General features: G+C 36.9%; 1 long non-coding RNA gene and 1 other non-coding gene across 3 annotated transcripts; one reads left to right on the plus strand and one right to left on the minus strand.

The window, feature by feature from the left end:
* Positions 1-220: 220 nt before the first annotated feature.
* Positions 221-323, minus strand: LOC125918013 (U6 spliceosomal RNA). The gene has a single exon (XR_007456351.1). It is a non-coding gene; the product is annotated as a U6 spliceosomal RNA (small nuclear RNA).
* Positions 324-1,117: 794 nt separating this feature from the next.
* Positions 1,118-25,585, plus strand: LOC125909561 (uncharacterized). 2 transcript variants are annotated; one of them, XR_007453728.1, is made up of 3 exons: positions 1,118-1,275; positions 23,371-23,463; positions 25,538-25,585. It is a non-coding gene; the product is annotated as an uncharacterized LOC125909561 (long non-coding RNA). The 2 variants fall into 2 exon arrangements; XR_007453727.1 differs by lacking the exon at positions 1,118-1,275 and adding an exon at positions 20,541-20,701.
* Positions 25,586-26,092: the final 507 nt, after the last annotated feature.

A 26,092-nucleotide genomic window follows, 5' to 3' on the forward strand; every position in this document is an offset into this window, starting at 1 on the left:
CATTTCCCTAATGACTAATGATGCTGAGCATCTTTTCATGTGCTGATTGCCTTTTTGTGTATCATCTTTGGTGAAATGTCTATTCATCTCTTCTGTCCATTTTTAAAATTGGTTTGTGTTTTTATTATTGAGGTGTAAGAGTTCTTTATTCTAGTTACAAGTAGTTGGATAGATGGGGGCAAATATTTTCTCCAATTTTGTGGGTTGTTTTATTTTTTCATAAAATAGGGAACGCTTCACGAATTTATATGTCATCTTTGTGCAAGGGCCATGCTAATCTTCTCTGTATCGTTCCAATTTTAGTATATTTGCTGCTGAAGCAAGCACTGTTGTTTTATTTTTTAAATGGTGTCCTTTGAACCACAAATGTTTTTTTTTTCCTTGCAATGAAGCAGAATTTTTTTTTCTTTTGTTCCTTGTGTTTTGGTATCATAATTCAGAAGGCTTTGTCTAACCTAAGGTCACAAGTATTTCCTTGTATATTTTCTTTTTAGGAGTTTTGTAGTTTTCCTTGTATAATCATTTAGGTCTATGATCTATTTTGAGTGAATTACTACATATGAAGTCCAGCTTCATTCATTTGCTTATGGTTACAGAGTTGTCCCAGCATCATTTGTCAAATAGACTATTCAGACGATTATTTTCCTATTGAATTGTCTTGGCACCCACACCAAAAATCAAGTAATTATAAATGTAAGGGTTTATTTCTGGACTGTGAATTCCATTCCATTCATTTATAAGTCTATCCTCATGCCAGAACCACACAGGCTTGATTATTGTTACTTTGTAGAAGGTTTCAAACTGGGAAGTGTGAATTCTCTAATCTTATTTTTTTCCCCCACGATTGTTTTATTACATGTCCCTTGAATTTCCACATGAATTTTAGGAAGTAAAGTGCTACTTTCCGAGAAAAAAAAAACTGGGAATTTGATAGAGATGGTGTTAAATCTTAAAGATCGATTGGAGAGGATTGTCATCTTCACAGTGTTCTCTGGTCCATGAATGAGGGATGACTTTGATATTTTTAAGGTCTTCTTTGATTTCTTTTGTTTTTTTTTAACTTTTTAATGTTTGCTTATTTTTCAGAGAGAGAGACATAGCATGAGAAAAGGAGGGACAGAGAGAGAAAGAGAGGGAGACACAGAATTGGATGCAGTGTCCAGGCTCTGAGCTGTCGGCGCAGAGCCTGTTGTGGGGCTCAAACCCATGAATCATGAGATCATGACCTGAGCTGAAGTCAGATGCTTAATTGACTGAGCCACCCAGGGACCCCAGGTCTTCTTTAATTTCTTGCAACAATGTTTTTTAATATTCAGATTATAAGATTTCATTTATTTAATTTATTCTCAGATACTTAATTTTTTGCAACTATAAATAGAATTGTTTTCTTAATTTAACTTTCAAATTGTTCATTGATAATTTATACAAATACAAGTGATTTTCATATTTTGATCTGCCCTGCAACCTTGTTGAATTCTTTTTTTGTTGTTGTTGTTCTAATAATTTTTAGTGGATTGCTTGGGCATTTCTATACAGGGTATCATCATGTCACCTGCAAATAGAAATAATTTTGCTTCTTCTTTTCCACCATTAATTCCTTCTTAATGCCTAATTGCCCTGCCTGGAATCTCCAGCACAATGTTGAGCAGCAGTGGTGAAAGCAGGCATCCTTGCCTTTATCTTGATCTTAGAGGAAGCATTCAGTATTTCACTTAAGTTGTTTCAGTTAAGTATGATATTAGTTGTGGGTTTTTCATAGATGCCCCTTAGCAAGTGGAGGAAGTTACCTTCTATTAATGGTATGTTGAAGGTTTTAATCATGAAAAGCTGTTACATTTTGTCAAATGCCTTTTTGGTGTGTAGTGAGATGACCCTGTGGGATTTGTGCTTTATTCTATGGATAAGTTACATTACAGTGATTTCCACATGTTAAACTCATATTGCATTCCTGGAATAAATCCTGTGTGGTCATGGTGTATAATCCTTCTTAAAGTTAATGAATGTGGTTTGTTAATATTTTATTGAGTATTTTGCATGTATATTCATAAGAGATACTGGTCTACGGTTTTCTTGTAGTGTCTTTGTCTAGTTTTGAGATCAGGCTTCATAGAATGAGTTGGGAAGTGATCCCTCTTCTTCTATTTTTTAAAGGGGTTTATGAATAATTGGTATTAATTTTTTTAAGTGTTTAGTTGAATTCAGCAATAAGGTCATCTGGATCTGGGCTTTTCTTTGCAAGAAGTTTTAAAATTACCAATTCATTTTTTAAAATTTGTTGTAGGTCATTAACGTTTTCTTTCTTTTTTACTCAGTGTTGGTTGTCTCTTTAGGAATTTATCTACTTGATGTAAATTATCTAATTTGTTAGCATACAGTTATTCATGGCACTTCCTTATAATCCTTTTTATTTCAATAAAATTAACAGTGATTTATCCTTTTATTCTTGACTTTAGTAATTTAAGTCTTCAGTTTTTTTTCCTGTCCAGTCTAGATAAAAGTGTGTTAATTTTGTTGGTCTTTACAAAGGAACCCTTTTTTGGTTTTACTGATTGTTTTATTCTCTATGAATTTCTGCTCCAATCTTTCTATTTCCTTCCTTCTTCTTGCCTTGGGTTTAGTTTGCTCTTTTTCCACTTTCTTAAGATGGAGGTTAATTTATAATTCATTGATTTCTTTCTCAGAATATTCTAATTTTCCTTTTTGTTTCTTCTTTGGCACATTGATTATTCAGTAGTGTTTTACTTTCCACCTATTTGTGAATTTACCAAACCCATTGCCATTAGTAATGTCTAATTTCATTCTATGTGGTTAGAGAACATGCTCTGCATTATTTCAACTTACATATAGAGAGAAGCTTCTTCTTTGGCGTAGTACATGTTCTGTCCTGGAGAATATTCCACATGGACTTGATAAAATTGTGTAGTCTTCTGAGTGAAGACTTGGATAGATGTTTATTAGGTCTAGTTCATTTATAATGTTAAAATATTAGATTTCCTTGATCTTCTGTCTGGTTGTTCTAATATTTTTGAATGTGAAATATTGAAGTGTCTAACTATTCTTACTGAATTGCCTTATTTCTTCCTTCACTTAGTTTTGCTTCACTGGAGCAAACATTGTTAGATGCGTATATTTTTTAAAATTGTTGTAAATCCCTGATTAATGCTTTTTATCACTAGAAAATGTTCCTCATTGTCTTTAGTAATATTGCTATAATTCTATTTTATCTATAGTAAATTCCAGATTTTTTTCTGTATGAATTATACAGAAATTCTTTTGAAATTCTTTTACTTTCAGTCTCTCAGCATTATTAAATGTTGTTTGTCTCCTGTTGACCATTTAGAGTTGGTTCTTACTAACCAATCTGGCAGTCTGTGCCTTTTGATTGGATTGATTAATCCATTCACATTTAATGTTAATACTGGGATAATTGTACTTTTATTTTCAGTATGTCCCATTTTGGGTGTTTTTATTTTATTTATTTTCTAAATCCAGTATAATTAATATATAGTCTTATATCACTTTCAGGTGTATAATAAAGTGATTCAACAATTCTTTACATTATTCCATGCTCTTCATGATAAGTGTACTCTTAATCCTCTTCAACTATTTTGCCTATCCTCTTACCTCCTCTTTGGAAACAGTAAGTTTCTTCTCTGTATTTAAGAGTCTAGTGTTTTTTGTCCTCCCCCCCACACACACACACACTTTTTTCCCTTAAATTCCACGTATGAGTAAAACCATAGGGTATTTATCTTTCTCTGACGGACTTATTTCACTTAACATTATACTTTCTACATTCATCCATGATGTCATAAATGGCAAAATTTCATTTTTATGGCTCAGTAATATTCCAGTGTGTGTGTGTGTGTGTGTGTGTGTGTGTGTGAGTATCCCATCTATTTTTGATCCATTCATCTATGAATGAACCCTGTGTTGCTTTCATATCTTGCCTATTGTAAACAATGCTGCAATAAACCTCTGGGTGCATATTTTCTTATATTACAGTTTTCATTGTCTTTGGGTAAATACTGAATAGAATTACTGGGTCATATAGTATTTCTATTTTTAATGTTTTGAGGTACCTCCATGCTATTTTCCACCAGTTTGCATCCTACCGACAGTGCATGAGAGTTCCATTTTCTCCACATCCTCACCAACGCTTGTTCCTTGTCTTCTTCAATTTACCCATTCTGACAGCTGTGAGGTGATAGGTCATTGTGGTTTTGATTTGCATTTCTCTGATTATTAGAAATTTTGACTATCTTTTCATGTGTTGGTCATTTTTATGTTTATGGAATAATGTCTGTTTATGTCTTCTGTCCATTGTTTAATTGGATTATTTGGGTTTTGGGGTGTCGAGTTGTAGGAGTTCTTTATATATCTTGGATATTTATCCCTTATCACATATATCATTTGCAGATATCTTCTCGCATTCAGTAGGTTGTCTTTTAGTTTTGTTGACTGTTTCCTTTCTTGTGCAAAACCTTTTTATTTTGATATAGTGCTATCAGTTGTTTTTTTGTTTTGTTTGCTTTTGTTTCCCTTGTCTTAGGAAAGAAACACTTCTAGAAAAATAGTGATATGGCCAATGGCAGAAAAAATTACTGTCTGTGTTCTCTTCTAGCATTTTTATGGTTTCAGGTCTCACATTTATGTCTTTAATCCATTCTGAGTTTCTTTTTGTGTATGGTGTTAGAAAGTGGTCTAGTTTCCTTCTTTTGCATGTAGCCGTCCAGATTTTTCAACACCCTTTGTTGAAGAGACCTTGCATATTTCCATTGCATATTCTTGCCTCTTTTGCCATCTATTAATTGACCGTATAATTGTGGGTTTATTTCTGGGGTCTCTATCCTATTCCATTGACATATGTGTCTATTTTTGTGTCCATACCATACTGCTATGATTATTATAGCTTTGTAGTATATCTAGAAATCTGGGATTGTGATACTTCCAGTTTTGTTCTTTTTCAAGATTGCTTTGGTTATTCAGGGTCATGGTAGCTATACTTGTGGTGAACATAGCATAATATGTAAACTTACAAAGTCATTAAGTTGTATATTTGAATTATTCAGAATAATTCAGGATTATTCTAGTTCTGTGGAAAAATGCTGTTGGTGTTTTGATAAGAATTTCATTAAATCTGTAGATTGCTTTGGGGTTGTAGAAACATTTTATCAATATTCCCCCAATCCATGAGAACGGACTGTATTTCCATTTATTTGTGTCATCTTCAGTTTTTTTCATCAGTGTTTCATAGTTTTTAGAGCACAAGACTTTCGCATCCTTAGATAACTTTATTCCTTGAAACATTATTTTTTGGTGTAATTGTAAACAAAATGGTTTTCTAAGTTTCTCTTTCTGCTACTTCATTATTAGTGTATTGAAATGCAGCCGATTTCTGTATATTAATTTTGTATCCTGATAGTTTACTGAACTAATTTGTCAGTTTTAGTAATTTTTGGTAGAGTCTTGGATTTTCTATGTGTACTGTTATGCCTTTTGCAAATAGTGAAAGTTTTACTTCTTCCTTACCAATTTGAATGCCTTTTATTTATTTTTGTTGTCTGATTGCTTTAGCTAGGATTTCCAGTACTATGTTGAATGAAAATGGAGACAAAAATCTATGATAAAAACAGAGAGGGAGGCAAACCATATGAGTCTCTTTAAAAAAATTTTTTTTATGTTTTCTTTCTTTATTTTTGAGAGACAGCACGAGGAAGAGAGTGGGAAAGAGAGGGAGAACAGAATCTGAAGCAGGCTTCAGGCTCTGCACTGTCAGCACAGAGCCCTATGTGGGGCTTGAACTCAGGAACCATGAGATCATGACCTGAGCCGAAGTTGTATGCCTAAACAACTGAGCCACTCAGGTGACCCCATAAGAGACTTTTAAATACAGAGAATAAACTGAGGGTTGCTGGACCACGGTTGGATCAGGGAAATGGGCTAAATGGGTGATGGGTATTAAGGAGGGCACTTGTTGGGATGATCACTAGGTGTTATATGCAGAGTGATGAATCACTAAATTCTATTCCTGAAACCATAAGTACGCTGTGTTAATTAACTTGGATTTAAATTTTTAAAACTGTTAAAATTATTTTTTTAAAAAGAATGTCAAAATTGCTCAGATATTTTGAATAAAAACAAAGATGTTATTTAAAAATTAAGAATAAAACATAATTACACCACTAAGAAAAGTGGTTAGAGTAGACATCTTTGCCTTATTCCTGATATTAGTAGAAAACCTCTCAGCTTTTCACCATTGAGAATGGTAGCTGTGGGCTTTTATTACATGGGCTTTATTACGTTAAGGTATGTTCCCTCTAAACCTACTTGGCTGAGAGTTTTTATCATGAATGGATGTTGTACTTTGTCTAAAGCTTTTTCCACATCTATTGAGATGATTGTATTTTTTTGAGTATATTTGACACAATGTTACATTAGTTTCAGGTGTACAACTTAATGATTTGACACATGTATACAGTATGTTATGTTCACCACAAGTATACCTACCATCTGTCCCATTTACATCGCTGTTACAATATCATTGATTGTGTTCCTTATGCTCTACCTTTTTATCGCTATGACTTATTCCATTACTGGAGGCCTGTATCTCCCTCTCTCCTTTCCATTTTGCCCAACTCCAACCCCTGTGCCCTCTTAGCAACTACCAATTCTCTGTATTTATAGTTCTGATTCTTACTTTTTTTTTTTTAGATTCCATTTATGAGTGGAATCATAAGGTATTTGTCTTTCACAGTCGGACTTATTTCACTTACCTGAAACCCTATAGGTCCATCCATGTTGCCTCAAATGGCACAATATCCTTTTTTATGGCTATGCAATATTCTATTGTGTATATATACCAAAATTTCGTTATCCATTTGTCTATTAACAGACACTTACATTGCTTCCATGTCTTAGCTATTGTAAATAATGCCGCAATAAACATAGGGGTTCATATATCTTTTTAAGTGTTTTCGTTTTTCCTGAGTAAATACCCTGTAGTGGAATTTTTGGACTATATGGTATTTTTTTTTTATGAGGAACCTCCATACTGTTTTTCACAGGGACTATACCAATTTGCATTCTCACCAACAGTATGCAAGTGTTCCTTTTTCTCTACATCCTTGCCAACACTTGTTATTTCTTATGTTCTTGATTTTTTCCCCATTTTAACAGGTATGAGGTGATATCTCATTGTGGCTTTCATTTGTTTCCCTCATGATTAGTGATTTTGAGCATCTTTTCATGTGTCAGTTGGCAATCTGTATGTCCTCTTTGGAAAAACTGCCTATTAAGGTCCTTGCCCATTTTTAATTGGATTGTTTGGGGTTTTTTTTGGTGTTGAGTAGTATGAATTCTTTATGTATTTTGGATATTAATTCCTTATTGGATATATCACTTGCCAAATATATTCTCTCATTCAGTAAATTGTCTTTTTTGTTTTGTTGATGGTGTTCTTTGCTATGCAAAAAAAAAAAAAAAAAAAAAGTGTCAATGTAGTCCCAGTACTTTATTTTTACTTTTGTTTCCCTTGCCTTAGGAGACCTATCCAGAAATAAGTTGCTTTGGCTGATGTCAGAGAAATGACTGCCTGTTTTCTCGTGTAGGATTTTTATGGTTTCAGGTCTCATTTTCAGATCTCTAATCCATTGTGAGTTTATTTTTGTGTGTGGTGTTGGAAAGCAGTCCCTTTTCATTCTTTTACATCTAGCTGTCCTGTTTGCCCAGCACCATTTATTGAAAAGGCTGTGTTTTCCCCTGTTGGATATTCTTTTCTCCTTTGTCATAGATTGATTGACCATATGTATATGTGGGTTTATTTCTGGAGTCACTATCCTGTTTTGTTAATCTATGTGTTTTTTATGTGCTAGTACCATACTCTTTTGATTACTACAGCTCTGTAATATATCTAGAAGTCTGGGATTGTGATACTCCAGCTTTGTTCTTTGTCAAGGTTGCTTTGGCTATTCAGGGTCTTCTGTGATTCCATACAAATTTTAGTTTTATTCTAGTTTTGCCATAAATGCTATTGGTGTCTTGGCAGAGATTGCATTGAAATTGTAGATTGCCCTGGGTGATATAGACATCTGATAATATTCTTCCAGTTCATGAGGATGGACTATCTCCATTTGTCTGTGTCATCTTCAAATTCTTTCATCAGTGTGTTATATTTTTCAGAGTACAGGTCTTTCACCTCTTTGGTTAAATTTATTCTTAAATGCTTTAGTCTTTCTGATGCAATTGTAAATGGCATTGTTTTTTAAATTTCTCTTTCCTGTTACTTTGTTGTAGTGTATAAAGACACTGCCAACTTCTGAATTTACATGCCCCTTGACTGCATTCATTGCTTCTAGTAGTTTTTTGGTGGAATCTAGGATTTTCTATACATAGCATCATGTCATCTGTGAATAGTGACAGTTTAACTTCTTTACCAATATGGATGCCTCTTATTTTTTTTTCTTCTCTGATTGCTTTGGCTAGGATTTTTAGTACTTTGTTGAATAAAAGTGAAGACAGTTGACATGCTGTCTTGCTTCTGACCTTAGAGGGAAAACTCTGTTTTTCACTGCTTAGGATAATGTTAGCCACGAGTTTTTCATATATGATCTTTATTATGTTGAAGTATGTTCCATCTATCCCCACTTTGTTAAGAGTTTTTATAATGAAAGGATATTGAATCTTGTGAAATGCTTTTTCTGCATCTGTTGAGATGATTGTATGATTTTTGTCCATTTTGTTAATGGGGTACATGATGATTGATTTGCAGACTTTGAATCATCCTAGCATCCCAGGAATAAATCCCACCTGATCATGGTGAATGATCTTTTTAATGTATTGTTATATGTAGTTTGCTAATATTTTGTTGAGGATTTTTGCATCTATATTCATCAGGGATATCGGCCTGTAGTTCTCTTTTTTTGTGGTGTCTTGTCTGACTTTGTATTAGGGTAATGCTGGCCCTGTAGAAACTATTTGGAAACTTTCCTTCCTCTCCAATTTTTGGAATAGTTTGAAGAGAATAGGTATTAATTCTTCTATAAATGTCTACTAGAACTCATTTGTGAATCCATCGGGTCCTGGACTTTTATTTGGCGGGGGGTTGATTATTTAATTTCATTACTTATCAGTCTAGTCAAATTTTTTATTTCTTCATGGTTCAGTTTGTTGAAGACTGGGTATTTCTAGGAATTTATACATTTCTTCCAGGTTGTCCAGTTTGTTGGCATATAATTTTTCATAATATTCTCTTATAATCCTTTGTATTTCTGTGGTGTTGATTGTTAATAGTCTTCTTTAATTGCAGATATTGTTTATTTGAGATCTCTTTCTCTCTCTCTCTCTCTCTCTCTCTCTCTCTCTCTTTTATGAGTCTGGCTCAAGGCTTATCAATTTGGTTGATCTTTTCAAAGAACCAGATCATGGTTTCAATGATCTGTTCAATTTTTTTAGTTTCTATTTCACTTATTTCTGCTCTAATCTTCATTATTCCTTTCTTCTACTGGTTTGGGGTTTTGTTTTTCTTTTTGTAGTTCTTTTAAGAGCTAGGTTAAGTTGTTTGGGATTTTTGTTGTTGAAGTAGGCCTGTATTGCTATAATCCCTCTTAGAACAGCTTTTGCTGCATCTAAAAGATTTTGAACCATTGTATTTTCATTTTCACCTGTCTTCATGTATTTTTTCTCTCTTCTTTTGTGTCTTGGTTGACCCATTTAATGTTTAGTAGCATGTTATTTAACCTCCATGGATTTGTATTCCTTCCAGATTTTTTCTTATGGTTTATTTCTAGGTTGACTTGTGGCCTAGTGTAATCTATTCTAGAGAATTTTTCATGTGCACTTGAAAGAATGTGCATTCTGCTAGTTTTGGATGGAATGTTGTGAATATATTTGTTATATTCATCTAGTCTAATGTGTCATTCAAAGCAACTGTTTTGTGTTCATTTTCTGTTTGGATGATCTGTCCATTGCTATAGGTGGGGTGTTAAAGATTTACTATTATTGTAATACTATTGTATTACTATTGATTTCTTTCTGCATATTTGTTAATAACTGCTTTATGTATTTGGGTGTTGCCATGTTGAGTGTATAAATATTTATAATATTTACAATATTCTTGTTGGATTATTCCCTTTTTGATTATGTGGGGCTCTTCTTTGTCTCTTGTTACAGTTTGTTTTAAAGTCTATTTTATACAATATAAGTATTACTACCCAGCTTTCCTTTCATTTCTCTTTGCACAGTAAATGTTCTTCCATCCCTTTACTTTCAATTTGCACGTGTCTTCAGGTCTGAAATTAGTGTCTTGTAAGCAGCATATAGATGGGTCTTACTTTTTTATCCATTCATTCATCCTATATCTTTTGATTGGAGCATTTAGTTCATTTACATTCAAAATAATTGGTAGGTGTGTATTTATTGACATTTTGTTACTTGTTTTATGGTTGTATTTGTAGTTCTTCTCTGTTGCTTTCTTCTCTTGCTCTTGTGGTTTGATGGCTTTCTTTAGTAATATGCTTGGACTACTTTCTCTTTAGTTTTTGTAGATCTATTACAGGTTTTTGACTTGTGCTTTCCATTAGGTTTATATATAATTTCTTATGCATACAGTCTATACTAAGATTATGGTCACTTACATTTGAATCTATTCTAAAAGCAGTAAACTTTTGCTACCCCCTACACCTTTTAGGTATACGATATCATCTTTTACATCGTTTTATTTCATGAACCCATGACTTATTTTTTATAGATATACTGGATTTTACTACTTTTGTGCTTTAACCTCCATACTGGTTTTGTAAGTGATTAATAATTTTATTATGTTTATATGTGCCTGTGAATTTTTTTTCCTTTCCTATTTTTCTTACTCATGCTTGTGGTCTTTCCTTTGCTTTTTTTTTTTTCAATGTTTATTTATTTATTCATTTTTGAGAGAGAGCAAAAGAAAGCATGTGCATGTGAGTGGGAGAGGGGCAGAGAGAGGCAGGGGGAGGGAGACAGAGAATCCTAACCAGGGTCCACACTGCCAACACAGAGCCTGATGTGGGGCTCAAACCCACAAACCATGAGATCATGACCTGAGCTGAAATCAAGAGTTGGATGCTCAACCTACTGAACCACCAGGCACCCCTCATCTTTGTTTTTCATTCAGAGAACCTGTTTTAATATTTTTTGTAAGACTGGTTTAGTGGTGATGAATTCCTTTAACTTTTGTTTGGGAAACTCATTATCTCTTCTTCTATTCTAAATGATAACTTTGCCGGATAGAGTGTTCTTGTTTGCAGGATTTTTCCTTTCAGCACTTTGAGGATATCATGCCACTCCCTTCTAGTCTAAAAGTTTCTGCTGAAAAATGAGCTAATAGCTTTGTGAGGTTTTCCTCGTATATGTTTTCTTTTCTCTCGTGGCTTTTAAAATTCACTTTATTATGCCTTTTCACCATTTTAATTACTATGTCTGGGTGTGGACCTCGTTGGTCTGATTTTGTTGGGGCTCTCTGTGGCTTCTGGATCTGAATGTCTATTTCCTTCCCTAGAGTTAGGGAGTTTTCGGCTATTATTTTTTCATATAAATGTTTTGTCCCCTTTTCTCTGTCTTTTCTTTTTGGGTTCCCAATAATGCAAATGTTAGTATTCTCAATGGTGTCATCGAGTTCCCTTAACTTATTCTCCTATATTATTGTTCTTTTTGTTGTTCAGCCTGGTTGTTTCCATTACTCTATCTTCCAGTTCACTGATAAATTCTTCTCCTGCCTCTAGTCTGTTTATTACTTCTAATGTATTTTTAATTTCAGTTATTGAGCTCATGTATGATTGGTTCTTTTTGATATTTTCTATCTCGTTGTTGAAGATCTCACTGAAATTCTACTTTTATTTTTTAAAAATGTTTATTTATCTCGAGAGATAGAGAGCAGGGGAGGAGCAGAGAGAGGGGGAGAGGGAGGGAGGGAGGGAGGGAGAGAGAGAGAGAGAGAGAGAGAGAGAGAGAGAGAATCCCAAGCAGGATCCATGCTGCCAGCACAGAGCCTGATGCAGGGCTCAATCACACAAACTGTGAGATCATGACCAGGGCTGAAATCAAAAGTCAGATGCTTGACTGATCCACACAGGCACCCCAAGATTCCACTCTTTTTTCAAGTCCAATGGGTATCTTTATGACCATTATTTTAACTTCTCTATCAATTATATTACTTACCTCTATTCTGTTTGGCTCTCTTGGTTTGATTTTGTCCTGTTCTTTCATTTGGGACATACTCCTCTGTCCCTTCATTGTATCTAACTATTGGTGTCTATTTGTTAGGAAAGTCTGCTATATCTCCTGCTGTTAAAGTAGTGGCCTTATGCAGAAGAGGTCCTCTGGTTCCCCTGCAGTGCACTGTCCCCTGTTCCCCACAATGTGTTGCTTTAGAGGTGTCTCCTATGTGCGTTCTGTGTGCCCTCCTGTTGAGGCTGAGCTGCTTTTTCCTTCAAACCAGCCATCTGCAATGACTTGCTTTGATTGTTGTGGGCAGGGTTTTGTTCTGTGCTAAGGGGCCAGTATAAGGCTGCTTTGGGCTTGAGTTTGGTCAGACCTGGTGTTTGCCAGAACTGCAGTCGCACAAAACTGCAGAGTTCTTTCCCTGAATTATCCCCTAAGATGCTTTTGTCAGTGGGCAGGGCCTGAAATCAGACTCCATGTCTGCCTGCATTCTATCTGTTGAGGTTGCAGTGACCCCAAATTACCAGGCTGTCTCTTTGTGCTGCCTCTTTTACAGTGTTTGTTGACGAGTGGGGCTTGTAGTCAGACCAGATAACTGCCCCTGGCCCACTGCTGTGGCTCCAATTAAACTTGAGTACAGTTATCATCCCCGGGAGAGGGTAGGAACCACTTGGGAGTGGTGGTGGCCATTGCTTGCACATTGCCATACTTGTGACATCAATTTGGAATGATCCCTGCCAAGTGCAGCCGATTGGGTGGGGCGAATCCACAGGAGTGTGGGTTGGGGTTCATTAGCAATGTACCCACTGGTCTGCTTGTTGGAAGGGAACGAGCGCCACTTTTGCAGAATTCCTGCTGAATGGGGCAGGTTTGATGGGGTAGATTCACAAGAGAATGTGCAGGTGGGGTGAATTATTATCAAGCCAGGTGGACGTTATTTGCACTGGTTCCCTTAGGTGTGCATATGTTGAGGCTTGTGGGTAGGAAAAAGAAATCATGCCAGTTAGCTCTTTGGTTTTTTGGAGAAATTTCCTACAGATTTCCTGCCCTTCCTGTATCCATTCTGACATTAGTAAATAAATCCCCTTTCTGTATACCCCAGGCATTTTCCAAACTGATGGTTCCGTGCTGTATCTATGTGTGGTTGTTTGTTATACTGTCTTTTTAAGGGTAGGGCCTCTGTTTCCTATCTCCTTCCAGTTCTCCCAGAGCAAAACCCACTGACTTATAAAATTCCTAGTGTTAAACCCCAGTAATTATAAAAACTTACAAAGTTAAGCTTTCTGCTTTTCATAGCGAAATGTTATGGGGATTTATCTTCCTAGTGTACCGCCCTTGTGCCTGGGGTGCCTGATGTGGGGTCTCTTCCTTTCCCTTCTCCATACTTTCAATGTCTCTTTTGTGGTTAGTCTTAAAGGTTAATTTGGTTCCCAAATGGGTCTCTGCCCTTTCTACAGTTTTTCTATGTGGCCTCTAATCCATAAATAGCTGTGGAGAGTCTCTTCTGCCAGTATTCAAGATATTTATGGGTTTATGATGTGGGTGTTACCTAGGCATATCCATGGAATGAGTTCAGCTCAGGATTTTCCTCCTCTGCCATCTACTCTTGTCCCATTTTTTTTTTATTCCTTTGTTCCTTCTTTACTGCTTTCTTTTGCATTAAATGAACATTTCCTGCGGCAACTCTTAATTACTTTAGTAATATTTTTACTATTTAAAAATTTTTAATGGTTGTTCTTGCAATTACCATATATAGTAGATTCTGGTGACGTGTGGTGGTTATGTTCCACAGTTACTCTTTGAACGCACATGGGCTTGCTCATGCACACATGCACGTACATGTATGTGTGTCAAGTCAAATTACCGAGTCACTTATTTTCAACCTGATGAATTCCCCTTACTATTTCTTTTAAGGAAGGTCTGTTAGCATTGGATTCTCTCCATTTTTATTTCTCTGGGAATGTCTTTTATTTCTTAACCTTCAATTTTGAAATACTGTTTTGCTGGATAAAAGATTCTGGCTGATGAGTTTTGTTGTTTTTCTTTTTCCCCTCCTTAAAATATGTCATTTAAATATGTCATTCTACTCCCTTCTTGCTCCATTTTTTCTGATGAGAAATCAGCTGTTAATCTTGTGTGAGTACTTTGCACATGACTAGGCATTTTTCTCTTTCTGTTTTCCAGATTTTCAGTTTGTCTTTCAACATTTTTTACTATTATGTGTCTAGATGTCGCTCTCTCTATGCTATCATATTTGGAATGGGTTGAGTTCCTGGATGTATGGATGAGTGCTTTTAATCAAATTTGAGAAACTTTCAGCCATTATTTTTTTCAAATATTTTTTTCTATTTTTTCCTCCCTCTCCTCTTCTATGGTTCTTTTATTATATGTATGTTGATGTGCTTAAGTTGTACCACACATCCCTATGATGTGTTTATATTTTTTATTTTTCCTCTCTATTCTTCAGAATGTATAATCTGTATCAATTTATCTTCAAATAAGCTCATATGCCCACTCAAATATATTGAGCCCCACTAGTGAACCTTTCAGTTTTTATCCTTTGCAACTCTAAAATTATCTTTTGGTTTTTTTTTTAACTAATTTCTCTGAATTGGTGATCTCTCTTTGTTGAGATTCTGTCAGAATACCTTTCTTTATCTTTTTAAACAAAATTGCCCTTAATTCCTTAAACATATTGATAGTTGTTGTTTTGAAGTTTTGTCTACTAGATCTGACACCTTGACCCTCTCTTAGGCAGTTTGTGTTGCTTGTTTTTTTTTCCCAGTCATACTTCCCTGTTTCTTTGTATGCCTCATATTTTTTTGTTGAAAACTGGACATTTCAGATAACATATTGCAGTAACTCTATGTGCTAATCTACCCCTAAGAATCTTGATGATGTTGTCTGCTTGTTTATTGGTTTAGTGACTTGGTTGGACACTTTAGTAAAGTCAATTTCTTCTGGGGTATGCAGACCCTGCTGCTACTCCTCAGAAAGTGTAACCTTGGGCATTGATGCAACCACCCTGAGATGACCATAGTTCTATCATGGTTCTCTTTGTCTCTTATGCTGATCTCTCTGTTAAGCTGTCTTGATCTGTTGGCATAACATCCATCTGCTTATCCAAAGCTTGAAGTGTCCCATGATGAAACCAAGTCAGTAATCTGAGGGGCCCTAGAAATTGTCCAAAGATTTGGAGAATATTGTGACAAACTGTAACATTTTGGGTCATCTGGTATAAGTAGGTGTGAATCTATCCTGTGTTGGTAGATTGCTCCATATCTCATTGAATTAGTCTCTTAGTCTTGAGAATAAGTCAATTCAGTTAGAGGGTTGTATCTTATTTCAGGAGGTGGTGACCTCACCTAAGTTAGGTCTATATGGTGCAAGTGTTTGCATCTGGTATTTAATAAGTAGGGAGAAAAAATAATTATTTCTTCTTTGTTCATCAAGGTATACTTTACCAGATTGCAGGAAGTCACAGTTAGCGTAAGAGAAAATTTCATTAAATCTGAAGAACAAAAGATTAAAGAACCAGCAATGTCTCAAACAAAAGTCATGAAAAATTATAATCATCCTCATCTGTTCACCCAGTCCTATGTAACTAATTATTGATCTTTTGTTAGTTTTATGAACCCACTTTTTCCTTAGAGTTCTGAATCTTTACCCAGTTCAGTGTTATGACCTCCAAGTTATCAGAAATCTGTACTTGTTAGAGAACCTCTTTGAATTTCTTTGAAGATGAAGCACTTTTGCAAAAGCAGCAGAGTAAAACAATAACTGTTTATAAATGACAAAAGATATAAAATATATAAAAAATGTCAAGATCTGAGGAGAGTTCATTATAATGCAATTAACAAAGAAATATAGTTATTTCTGTGACCTACAACTTAAGATGACAAGTGGAATTATGACTGATAACATTACACATCTGATTTTTAGGAATTTGATACATTTTCTGGAACACTTAAGTTAATAACATATATCCAGGGGCACCTGGGTTGCTTAGTCTGTTAAACCTCCAACTCTTGAATTCAGCTCAGGTCATGATCTTATAGTCATGAGATCAAGCCCTGTGTAGGGCTTTGCACTGAGTGTGGAGCCTACTTGAGATTCTCTCTCTCCCTCTCACTGTCCCCTCCCCTGCTCATGCTTGTTCACTATCTCTCAAAAAAAAAATTTTTTTTTAATATTTGGGTTTCTGTATTTGTGATTTTTAGAACACTTAATTCTTATGTGCTTATTTTTAAGCTAATTAAATAAAGCTCTTTTAGAAGTTAATTTTGGCAATTCAATCTAGAGGGAGAAAAATTGCACACATCTGCAACATACATGTATAGACACATACAAACAAATTCAAACGGAAACCTTATAGCTTTCATTCTAAAATTTTACCCATGAGTCAGCGCAATATAAAACTCACTGGTTCATAAATAACAGCTGAATCCAAATGCTCTCTGGCAGAGGAAAAAATAAAGATTACCCACTCCAGTAGCTAAAGCTTTTTACTTTAAAAATTTGTATTTGTCCTTGACAAGTAATCTTGAGGCTACGGACTAGATTTTGGGCAAAAGAGCTTTTTTAGCAGTTTATATTTTTAAAAGGCCTCTTTCTGTTTTGGGTTTTTTGTGGGGTTTTTTTTTTTCCCCTTCTCATTTTTTTCCTTCATAAGCGATTGTGAGCAGAGTTTTAGTTATCTCCTGGGGTGTTTACATTTCAAAGCGTGGTAAGATTTACATCTTCAAGGGACAGAGAAAGAAAATGCAAATTTTATCCTAGGAGGTTTAGTACATTTTGGGTTATTTTGGCAGCCCCAATTAAAATGTAGTTAGTGCCATCCTGTAATTAGGGGGAGTCCCATGTGAAGAATAATTCTCTGGACTCAGGATCAAATGGGGCATCTTCAGGGTGAAAAACAAAGAGGGGTCATTTGGGTCACTATTTGGGGAAATGATAAAATCCATTGGACCATGTCAATTTTGTGCAGCTTCACTTTAATGCTTCCTATTCACTGCAAGCCTTGTTTGTTGATGACTGTGATGGAAGGGTGGGCTTGGGGCCAGGTAATAAATATCCAAGTGAGGAGTGGGGGCACTCTGGTTTGAGTATCAGTGGCTCTGGAGGGCTTTGCCTTCCTTTTTTCCCCTTTCCCTCAGCAGGTGCCTCACTAACCCTGTCAGCTTTTCCCTTGAACAGAAATGCCTCATGAGACATGCTGCTCACTTCTGTTCCAGTCAGGGGAAAGCCAGAGTCTTGGAATTCTGCGGTATCTTGGAGGAAATAAGCATCAAGCCCAGATTGATCTTTAAGAAGGTTTTAGACTGTAGGGTCTTTAGAGGTACTGTCCAGGTAATACATTTTGTCAGCTGTAAGTAAAAATTTCTGTTCCAAAAGAGAAAATCCACAATAGCCAATTAGCTCCCCTCTCTGCTTCATGCTGCATAAAATCTTTAAGAAAGGTATAAATTTCAGTTAAGGCAGAGTTTTTGATCTCCGTTTCTATTTCTTGTTTTTATCCTGTTACCTTAATCTTACATGTTGTTACCAGAAATTTTTGGATAATGTCACTGTGGCCCTTCCTTATAGGTGGCTGCTTTCCTTTCCAGCATGTCCCAAGAGATCTCTCTGGAATTCTGTCTCCACTAGCATGATACGCACAGTGTATTAAAGAACCCAGGCTTGGGGTGCCTGGGTGGGTCAGTCGGTAAGCCTCCGACTTCAGCTCAGGTCATGATCTCCCAGCCCGTGAGTTTGAGCCCCGGGTTAGGCTCTGTTCTGACAGCTCAGAGCCTGGAGCCTGCTTTGGATTCTGTGTCTGTCTCTCTCTCTCTCTGCCCCTAACCCACTTGCATTCTGCAAAAATAAATAAATATTTTTTTTAAAAATTTTTAAAACACTATAGAGCCCAGGTCTCTATAGTGTAAATATTACAGTTTTGGCATGTTAGTATATAGCACTGAGTAATATCCAGGAAGCAATCATGGGATTTTTGCATTTATCAGAAAGCTGGCATACTTACTCATGATTTTTAGGAGGCATTGGCACCAGATGTTCAGGACATTTATATTTGTCCATTAATTTTTTAGCAGTATCACACCAGGGATTTGGACCCATAATATCCAGGTGGATCAGTAGATGAAGAGAATAGTAGTGAGTGAAATAGTGACAGAGACCATAATCCTCTGTTTTATTTTCCCTCTGGTGCCGCCATTCGTTTCTGGTTGCAAGGCTATTTCACTCTTGTGCTAGGACACCCAGTCCAAGCATGACCCACTGACTCAGTGGCCGCAGGTGGAGGTCTCCTGTCCTCCTCACCCACAGGAATGTTTTCTTTATGGCTTTAGCCCAGAGCCTCTTCTGAGGCAGTCACAATAGCCTTGCAATCCACATATCCTCTTTATCTATCCTTGGCCTTGAGGCATGGAGGAGGCTTACACACATTAAAAGTCAACTAAGGCCTTTATAATTAGTGGCATGATAGTTTCATTAGACTGTGTGGCCTTGATCACCCTGCTCAGGGGAGATGTTGAATTATTATGGCAGCTGTGACCTTTGGGTTGGATATAGCAGGCAGTACACTACAGAGGTTGCATGCGAATCATCCCCAGCAAGTAGTGGCAACTTTCCAGATGGTAGTACCCACCTGGGCTAGGTGGCTAGTCAAGCAAGTTACAGGTATAGGGCATTCCCCTTAGTTAATCCCAATTGTTTCACTCCAGTATCAGCCTACCAATAACCAATGTTGGTGTTCAACCGGCCCTTGTGGTTCTTATTACGATTGTAAAACCCCCTTTAGCAGTAACCATCAGGAAGCCTTGAAAAAAATAAAGGTTGATTATGTATAGAATCTGGACATTATACAGCACACCTCAGCCACCCAGTGAGATCGTGGGAAGTGGGGAGAGAGAGATGGGATCTGGGGTTCTGCTTTTATTGGGGGAGAGGGTAGGGACCTAAGGTTTCACAGGCTCACTCTTCATTGGTGAATTTAAAATATAAGAATGAGAATGTAAAGTGTGTGAAGAGAAAAAACAAGTGGCCCAAATGGTCAGTTACTGAAATGAAGCAAGATCTCTAAAACTAAGAAGGCTCAGTGGGGGAAGTTGGCCTGATTTTTTATCTGGTTGTGTGGCTGCCAATATGTTTATTAGAGACAACCATCTCTGAAGTGGGTGTCTCGGCAATCAAAGCTTAAATCAGGCACTTGTGTTACAACCAAACACTCAGGGTTTACACTATGAAATGGGTATGTGATATGTGTATGGATGTGTTTTAGGTATATCTTCTCTATAGGTATGCATATCGTGAATGAGGAATGGTGCTTGTTTTTCCTTTAGTAATTTGGTCCCTCATGATAGAACAAGAATTCAGCTCACACAAAGACTATAAATATAAGAAAAACACAAGTATATTGAGAGCTCTCCATGATGAGCTGATACTCCAGCTACCATGAGTTTATCCCATGCATATGGTAACAAGCTAGAGTGATATTTGGGTCTCTAGGACCTCTTTAGAAATTATTTGGCAAGTATGCCTGATTTTTGAGATCAAGAAACTCAAATTCAAAGTGGTTTTATGATTAAAGACGACATAGCTGATTAAACAATGCACTTAGGACAGAAATAATCAATTATTTTTAGGCGGGAAATTTTCCCATCCCCAAATTAAGGGTAATTGTGGAGCTATGGGACTTTCACTATAAAGGAAATCCTGATACAGGCTGCAGGTGAGAAAGGAATGTTGTCAACCTGAAGATGCTGTGTATCAGGAAGAAGATCTTGTAAAGAGGAAGGCACCTGCTACCAGGCAAAACAGATGTTTCAGTTTCAAAAAAAAGCAAACTGTCAGGGCCTTACTGAGAGGGGGCCAGTTCTGAGGTCTAGAGCACAACACAGATCATAAAGAAGGAGATAGGGCCAATGGGAAGAATGGTATTGTTGTGTGAAGGTGGGGAATGCGTCTTGAGAATCTGGAAAATGTGCATTCGGGCCAAATAAGATGGACCGCTGGGTGGTTTTCCATAAGATGCTGGAGAGTGTGCAACAAGCAGAGAAATCAGAATCAGAAAGCTAGAAGTTCAATTCTTGATTCTGCCACTAGCTCCGTCTCTTTCCTGGCGAAAGGAGAATAATAATAACTGCACAGGAGTTTGTCATGAAGATACAGGTTTTAGTGCAGGTAAAGGCCCTTGTGCATTGTTAACGTCGGACAAATGGTAGCTTCAGTTATTCAGGCCATGGAGGAGAGAACAGTTGCAAGAGGGAGTTTCTAACTTTGATACTCTCAGCTCTCCTGTGAGTCCCTGGACTCTGACCTTGACTTTATCTCCATGTTTGCCACCTACACACTCTGCCTTTCTGATTCCAGATTTTAAATTATTTTTAATAGGTTGAATTATCTCCCACCTACACAGACTCCAACAGTCTGTTCTGGCTCTCCATGTCCCGTCCTACCACACAATGTTAACTATGTGGGCTTCAGAGATGTTGTCGGAATATCTTAAAAGGTACAAGTCTCTTTGCATGCTTTGAGATCTTCAGACTTTTCAAACTCCTTCATGTTTAAAATTGATAAATTAAATACTGATACAACCCTTAGTAAAGCATGACTACCAATGGGGTAAAAATCATCAACCAGGTTCATAAATCTTTAAAAATTCGGACAAGCTTAGGGCATACCTTTTCATTAACAGATCATCAAAGTGAAATCAGCTTACAACCACAATATTCTAATTGAAGATATTTGGGGTGGGGGGAATCAGCGTTTAAAACTCTTTAGCATATAACTGGATAAGAAAATATTTTTGTGAATAGCCAGCATTTAAAAAAAATTTTTTTTAGGGTTTATTTTTGAGAGAGACAGAGTGTGAGGGGGTGGGGAGGGGCAGAGAGAGAAGGAGACACAGAATCTAGAGCAGGCCCCAGGCTCTGAGCTGTGAGCACAGAGCCCGACGTGGGACTCAAACTCATGAACTGTGAAATCATGACTTGAGCCAAAGTTGGACCCTCAACCGACTGAGCCACTCAGGCGCCCCACTGACATTTTCTAATTTATCTTAAATAGGTACTATGTTCTGTATTTTACCAAGATAATAGCATTATCATAAAAAAAAAAAGTAGGAAGAGTATGGCAAACCTATTTTACATGTCTATAATAAAACTCTGTTTTTATTGGAAAATGAGTATATAAGATAATTTATAATACCATGTGTTTAAGTATGTACAAACTTCTATGTATGTCCTGTAAGGAATCTGTACCTTTTAAGGAGTCCCTTTCCATCATGGTGTGCAAATGCGTCTGACAGCTAGTGTGGAAAATGATACTCTGCCCAGGTTTTTTTTAAGTCAGTTTATTGAGGTACAACTTATATATAGTAAAATTCAACATTTTTAGTATATAGTTCTGAGTTTTGACAGGATGTGACCATTACCTCGATCAAGATACAGAACAGTTCCATTACCCCAGACTTTATCTCATGTTCCTTTGTGGTCAATTCATGTTGTGTTTCTATCAGTAGTTGGTTCATTTTTACTGATGAGTAGTATTTCATTATATGGATGCATCCCAGTTTGTTTACCCAGTTGAAGGACATTTGGGCTATTTCTAGTTTGGGGCACTATTGAATAAAACTTCTGCATACAAGCATGAATGGATTTTTGTGTGGACACAAGTTACCATTTCTCTTGGGTGGTTGGTGGTAAGTCTATTTTAACATTATAAGAAACTGCCAAACTGTTTTCCACAGTGTCTGCACCATTTTTGCATACTCCATCAGCAATATATGAGAGTTTCAGTTTGTCCACATTTTTGACAGTACTTGGTCCTGTCCACTTTTTTTTTTAAGACCTTCTAATGTATGTGTAGTAGTATCTGGTTATAATTTTAATTTTTATTCTCGTAATGTCCAATCTCCCTAATACAAATTGAACATCTTTTGGTATGTTCATTTGCTACCTGTATATATTCTTTGGTGAAATTAATAAACTTTTGCCCACTCCCTAACTGGATTGCTTATTTTATTGAGAAAATATGTATGAATATATATATATATGTATTCATCCCAGTCTGAGTGTGAAGGCTTGAGACCCAGAAGCACTGACATCTGGGGGTAAGAAAAAATAGGTGTCTCAGTTTAAGTAGTGAGGGCAAATTCACCCTATCTCTATCTTTGTATTCTTTCTGGCCCTCAATGGATGGGATGATGTGCATCCACACTGGTGAAGGATGAGGGTGAACTTTACTCAGTCTACCTAGGATCATAAATCTCTTTTGTAAACACCCTCATAGATACTCCCCAAATAATATTTTACCAGCTATTTGGCATTTTTTTTAGCCCAGTCAAGTTGACATATAAAATTAACCATCACAGCTACCACAGATGTAGTTCACCTCTGTGACTGTTGCTGTCGGATAATTCCGATATCCGGGTCATTTCTATTGTTTACCTGATTGTATTGTTTGTCTTGCTCTTTACCATGGATTATTTTTCCTTATATATTTGTGTGTTTCATAGTTTTTTTTTATTCATTGCCAAACATAAATTTGAAAAACTGTAGACTGAAATAAATAGTATTTATGCACAGAAAAGTTACATATCTTTTCCTAGGCCATTAGTGTGTGTGTTGGCAGAAGGGGGTTCACTCAGTTTAGTGAGGAGTTGGCTGGGTTTGGGTTTTTGTTATTGCTATGGTGACCTTGGGTTCACCATCAGCTTCAAAGTTGTCTGGAGTTGCCTGGTGCGTGGGGTGGGTATCTTTTTGTCAAAGGGTTTTCCTCGGTGTTCCTATTTCACCCTTCCTGTTACCCTACCCTGCTGGGGAGGAGTGAGATCCTCTGGTGTTCTGGCTCAACCTCAATCTTCAGGCAGGTTTTGTAGCCCTAGACTGGATGGGGGTTGGGGATGGCTTTCTTGGTGAGCCTGCCTCCTTCCCCACAGCATTAGGAAATCTCGAAAAGTATGGGTCCAGGTCGCTTTCCTGTCCCCGCCCCCACCCCCAGGAGCACACCGTTTTCTTTCTCCTGCAGTTCCCCAGCCACAGACAGTCTTCACATGTGCTCTAGAAAGGCCAAGGTTCACGGTCCTTACCCAATGGCATAAGGCCTGAGCTCTCAGTGGAGGAGGATGCAGGGGTGACTTGGTGCCTTTTCTCATCAAGAAACTTTTCTCTCCTCTAGGCCTGTACCACTGATGAGGCTTTATCCAGTCTTCTGCACTGACCCCAGTCTTTCGCATGAGTGTTTGGTGGAGACCAAGGGGAAGAGCTGCTGGTAAGTACCAATGTTCCCAATGCCTTTACTCCTAGGAGTTCTGTACTCTCACACTAGCCCACACTCGGCTTTTAGCAGTTGGCTTTTTTTAAAAATAACTAAATTCATCTTCTTCATTGTTTCCTCAAAAGTCTATGTTTGTGTCCCTTCTGCCCTTCTGTTCTGGGAAGTACTGTCTTTCCTTAGATTTTAAGTTAGATGTTTGGGCCCTATGACCCCAGTTTTCTGGTAAGTTAAGCAACAGTTATCATTTGTAGGTCATCTGGATTTTTCTTGTTCCTTTGGGAGTTATAAAGTTCCTGCTGGCTAACTACATCCTAAGCTGAAGTTAGACATCCTCTGAGGTTTATATTAAAGGATATAAAACTGTTTTAGGGAGACAAGGCCCTTGAATGAGAGAAGAAAACCCTAATTTAAAGAAAAACTCATGCTCAATGAATTGACTGGGCACTAATTGTCTACAACTAAAAGAAAGTAACTGTGTGCTGTCTTCCTTTTTGATGGAGGAATATGATGGCGTTAAGTGAGACTAAGAGAAGGTTTGCCCAGAATGTAAATTTGAACCTGAAGGCTAACTTTTAACTGAAAACAGTATATTTATCTAATAGTGCATAGTACACTATAGTAAATGCTAAGACAGGGGTTTTTAATCTTTCTTTTTTGTGTGTGCCATAGAACCCTTTCATAATCTACAAACCTTTTCTGTTATTAAATGTTACCAAATGCCTGAATTAAAATATATAGGATTATAAAGAAAACCAATTCTATGGAATTATAGTTTTAAAAGTATTTTAAAATATGTAGAAATATACATCCTTCCTATCTACCACATGAAATAAAAATATCTACCGTTAGGTCTAACAACTACTGTAATTTCAAAGGACTAGTGAGAGTAAATGATATTTCATGATATCTGCAACAATTGTGACATGATATGAAACATTTGTGATTTCTAATAATTTGAATGTTAGATATTGCTAATACTATGGTACTTTACTGTCTATTCAAATTTTTTTAAATAGTGAATTTTAGTGAGACATTGGTGAAAATAAAGACGGAATCTTTTTTCCATCTGTGTTCAATTCTCCTTTGATTCCTGTCTGTGGATCCCCCCAAGGGGAACACTGGATTAAGCAACCTCTTTGCTGAAGCAGAGAACCATCAAAAGCAATCAGAGGTAAATAAAACACTGTGTGTTAACTATACTGGAATTAAAACAAAAAGGCAATCGGAGGTAGAAGGAGGAAAGTCAGAGAAGGCTTTAGAGAGACACCAGGTAGAAATCACATCTACCAAAATATGCACTTGAGCAGGAGTGTAGCACATTCAGGGAACTCAAAGAAATTTTGTATTTTGGAACACAACTATTATTACTACTAGTTACCCTTTTTAGATGCCAAGTACTGTATTAAGTATATTAAGGGGCGCCTGGGTGGCTCAGTTGATTAAGTGACTGGCTCCTGACTTTAGCTCAAGTCATGATCTCACCATTGGTGAGACTAAGCTCCGTGTCAGGCTCCGTGCCCAGCACGTGCTGGGCATGGAGCCTGCTTGAGATTCTCTCTCTCCCTTTGCCCCTCCCCTGCCCATTTGTGCATGTATGTGCACCCTCTCTCTTTTGCTCTCTCTTGGTTAAAAAGCAAACAAACAAAAAAACCACTTTACATGTAATTAAGTCCTCAAAACATCTCTCTCAGGTAAACATACTTGATTCCCACTTTGCAGATGAGAAGACTGGGACCTAAAGGTTTTAAACAACTTTCCTATGGTGAAGTAGCTCATATGTTACAGAGCATGTATTTAAACCTACATCTCTTTCATTCAAAGGTCGGGAGGGGCTTTGGATGTGTCTTCATCTTTGTGGGAGGGAGGCATTTCAGTCTGGAAATGCTTAGGGATGACGTCTTGAAGGACTGGACATTGTATCCTGAAAACCAACTTTCCAGCTTCATCTCCTGCCTCTTCACCTTTTCCTTAATCACCCTACACCACTATCATTCCCAAACATAATTTGATTTGGCTACCTTTGTGATTTGTACAAGATTGTTTCAACACCTTGCATACCCTCTTCCAGGTTATGTTTTTGTCTCCTGGCTAACTGGAACTCAGACTTTACGGTGAGTTCTTCTCTAATCTTTTTTAATGTTTATTTATTTTTGAGAGAGAGGGAGGGAGAGAGAGAATGAGTAGGGGAGGGGCAGAGAGAAACGGAGACACAGAATCCAAAGTGTCAGTCAGCACAGAGCCTGTGTGGGGCTTGAACCCACAAACCAAGAGCTCATGACCTGAACAGAAGTCAGACACTTAACCAACTGAGCCACCCAGGTGTCCCAATGAGTTCCTGCATCAGGAGCTCACAAATGTAGAGGCTACCGGTCATTAGGAAAGCTTTCTATAGGCAGGTGGAGAAGAAAGCCATGGTAAAGGCAGCCCTAACAAGAAAAAAGAATATGATATGGAGTATGAGCAGCAAATACTAAAACATTTTTGAAGGTGTCTTCTAGGTCAGAAAAAAAAATGGGACATCAGAAGAGGAATCAAGAGGAAAATTAGATGGCTTATTATCTATATAACAAGATAATGTATTATCTATTTCTTATAGAAAAAAATAGAAGTAACATATACTGAC

Source organism: Panthera uncia, chromosome D1, assembly GCF_023721935.1.
Source record: "Panthera uncia isolate 11264 chromosome D1, Puncia_PCG_1.0, whole genome shotgun sequence".
Classification (NCBI taxonomy): Eukaryota; Metazoa; Chordata; class Mammalia; order Carnivora; family Felidae; genus Panthera; species Panthera uncia.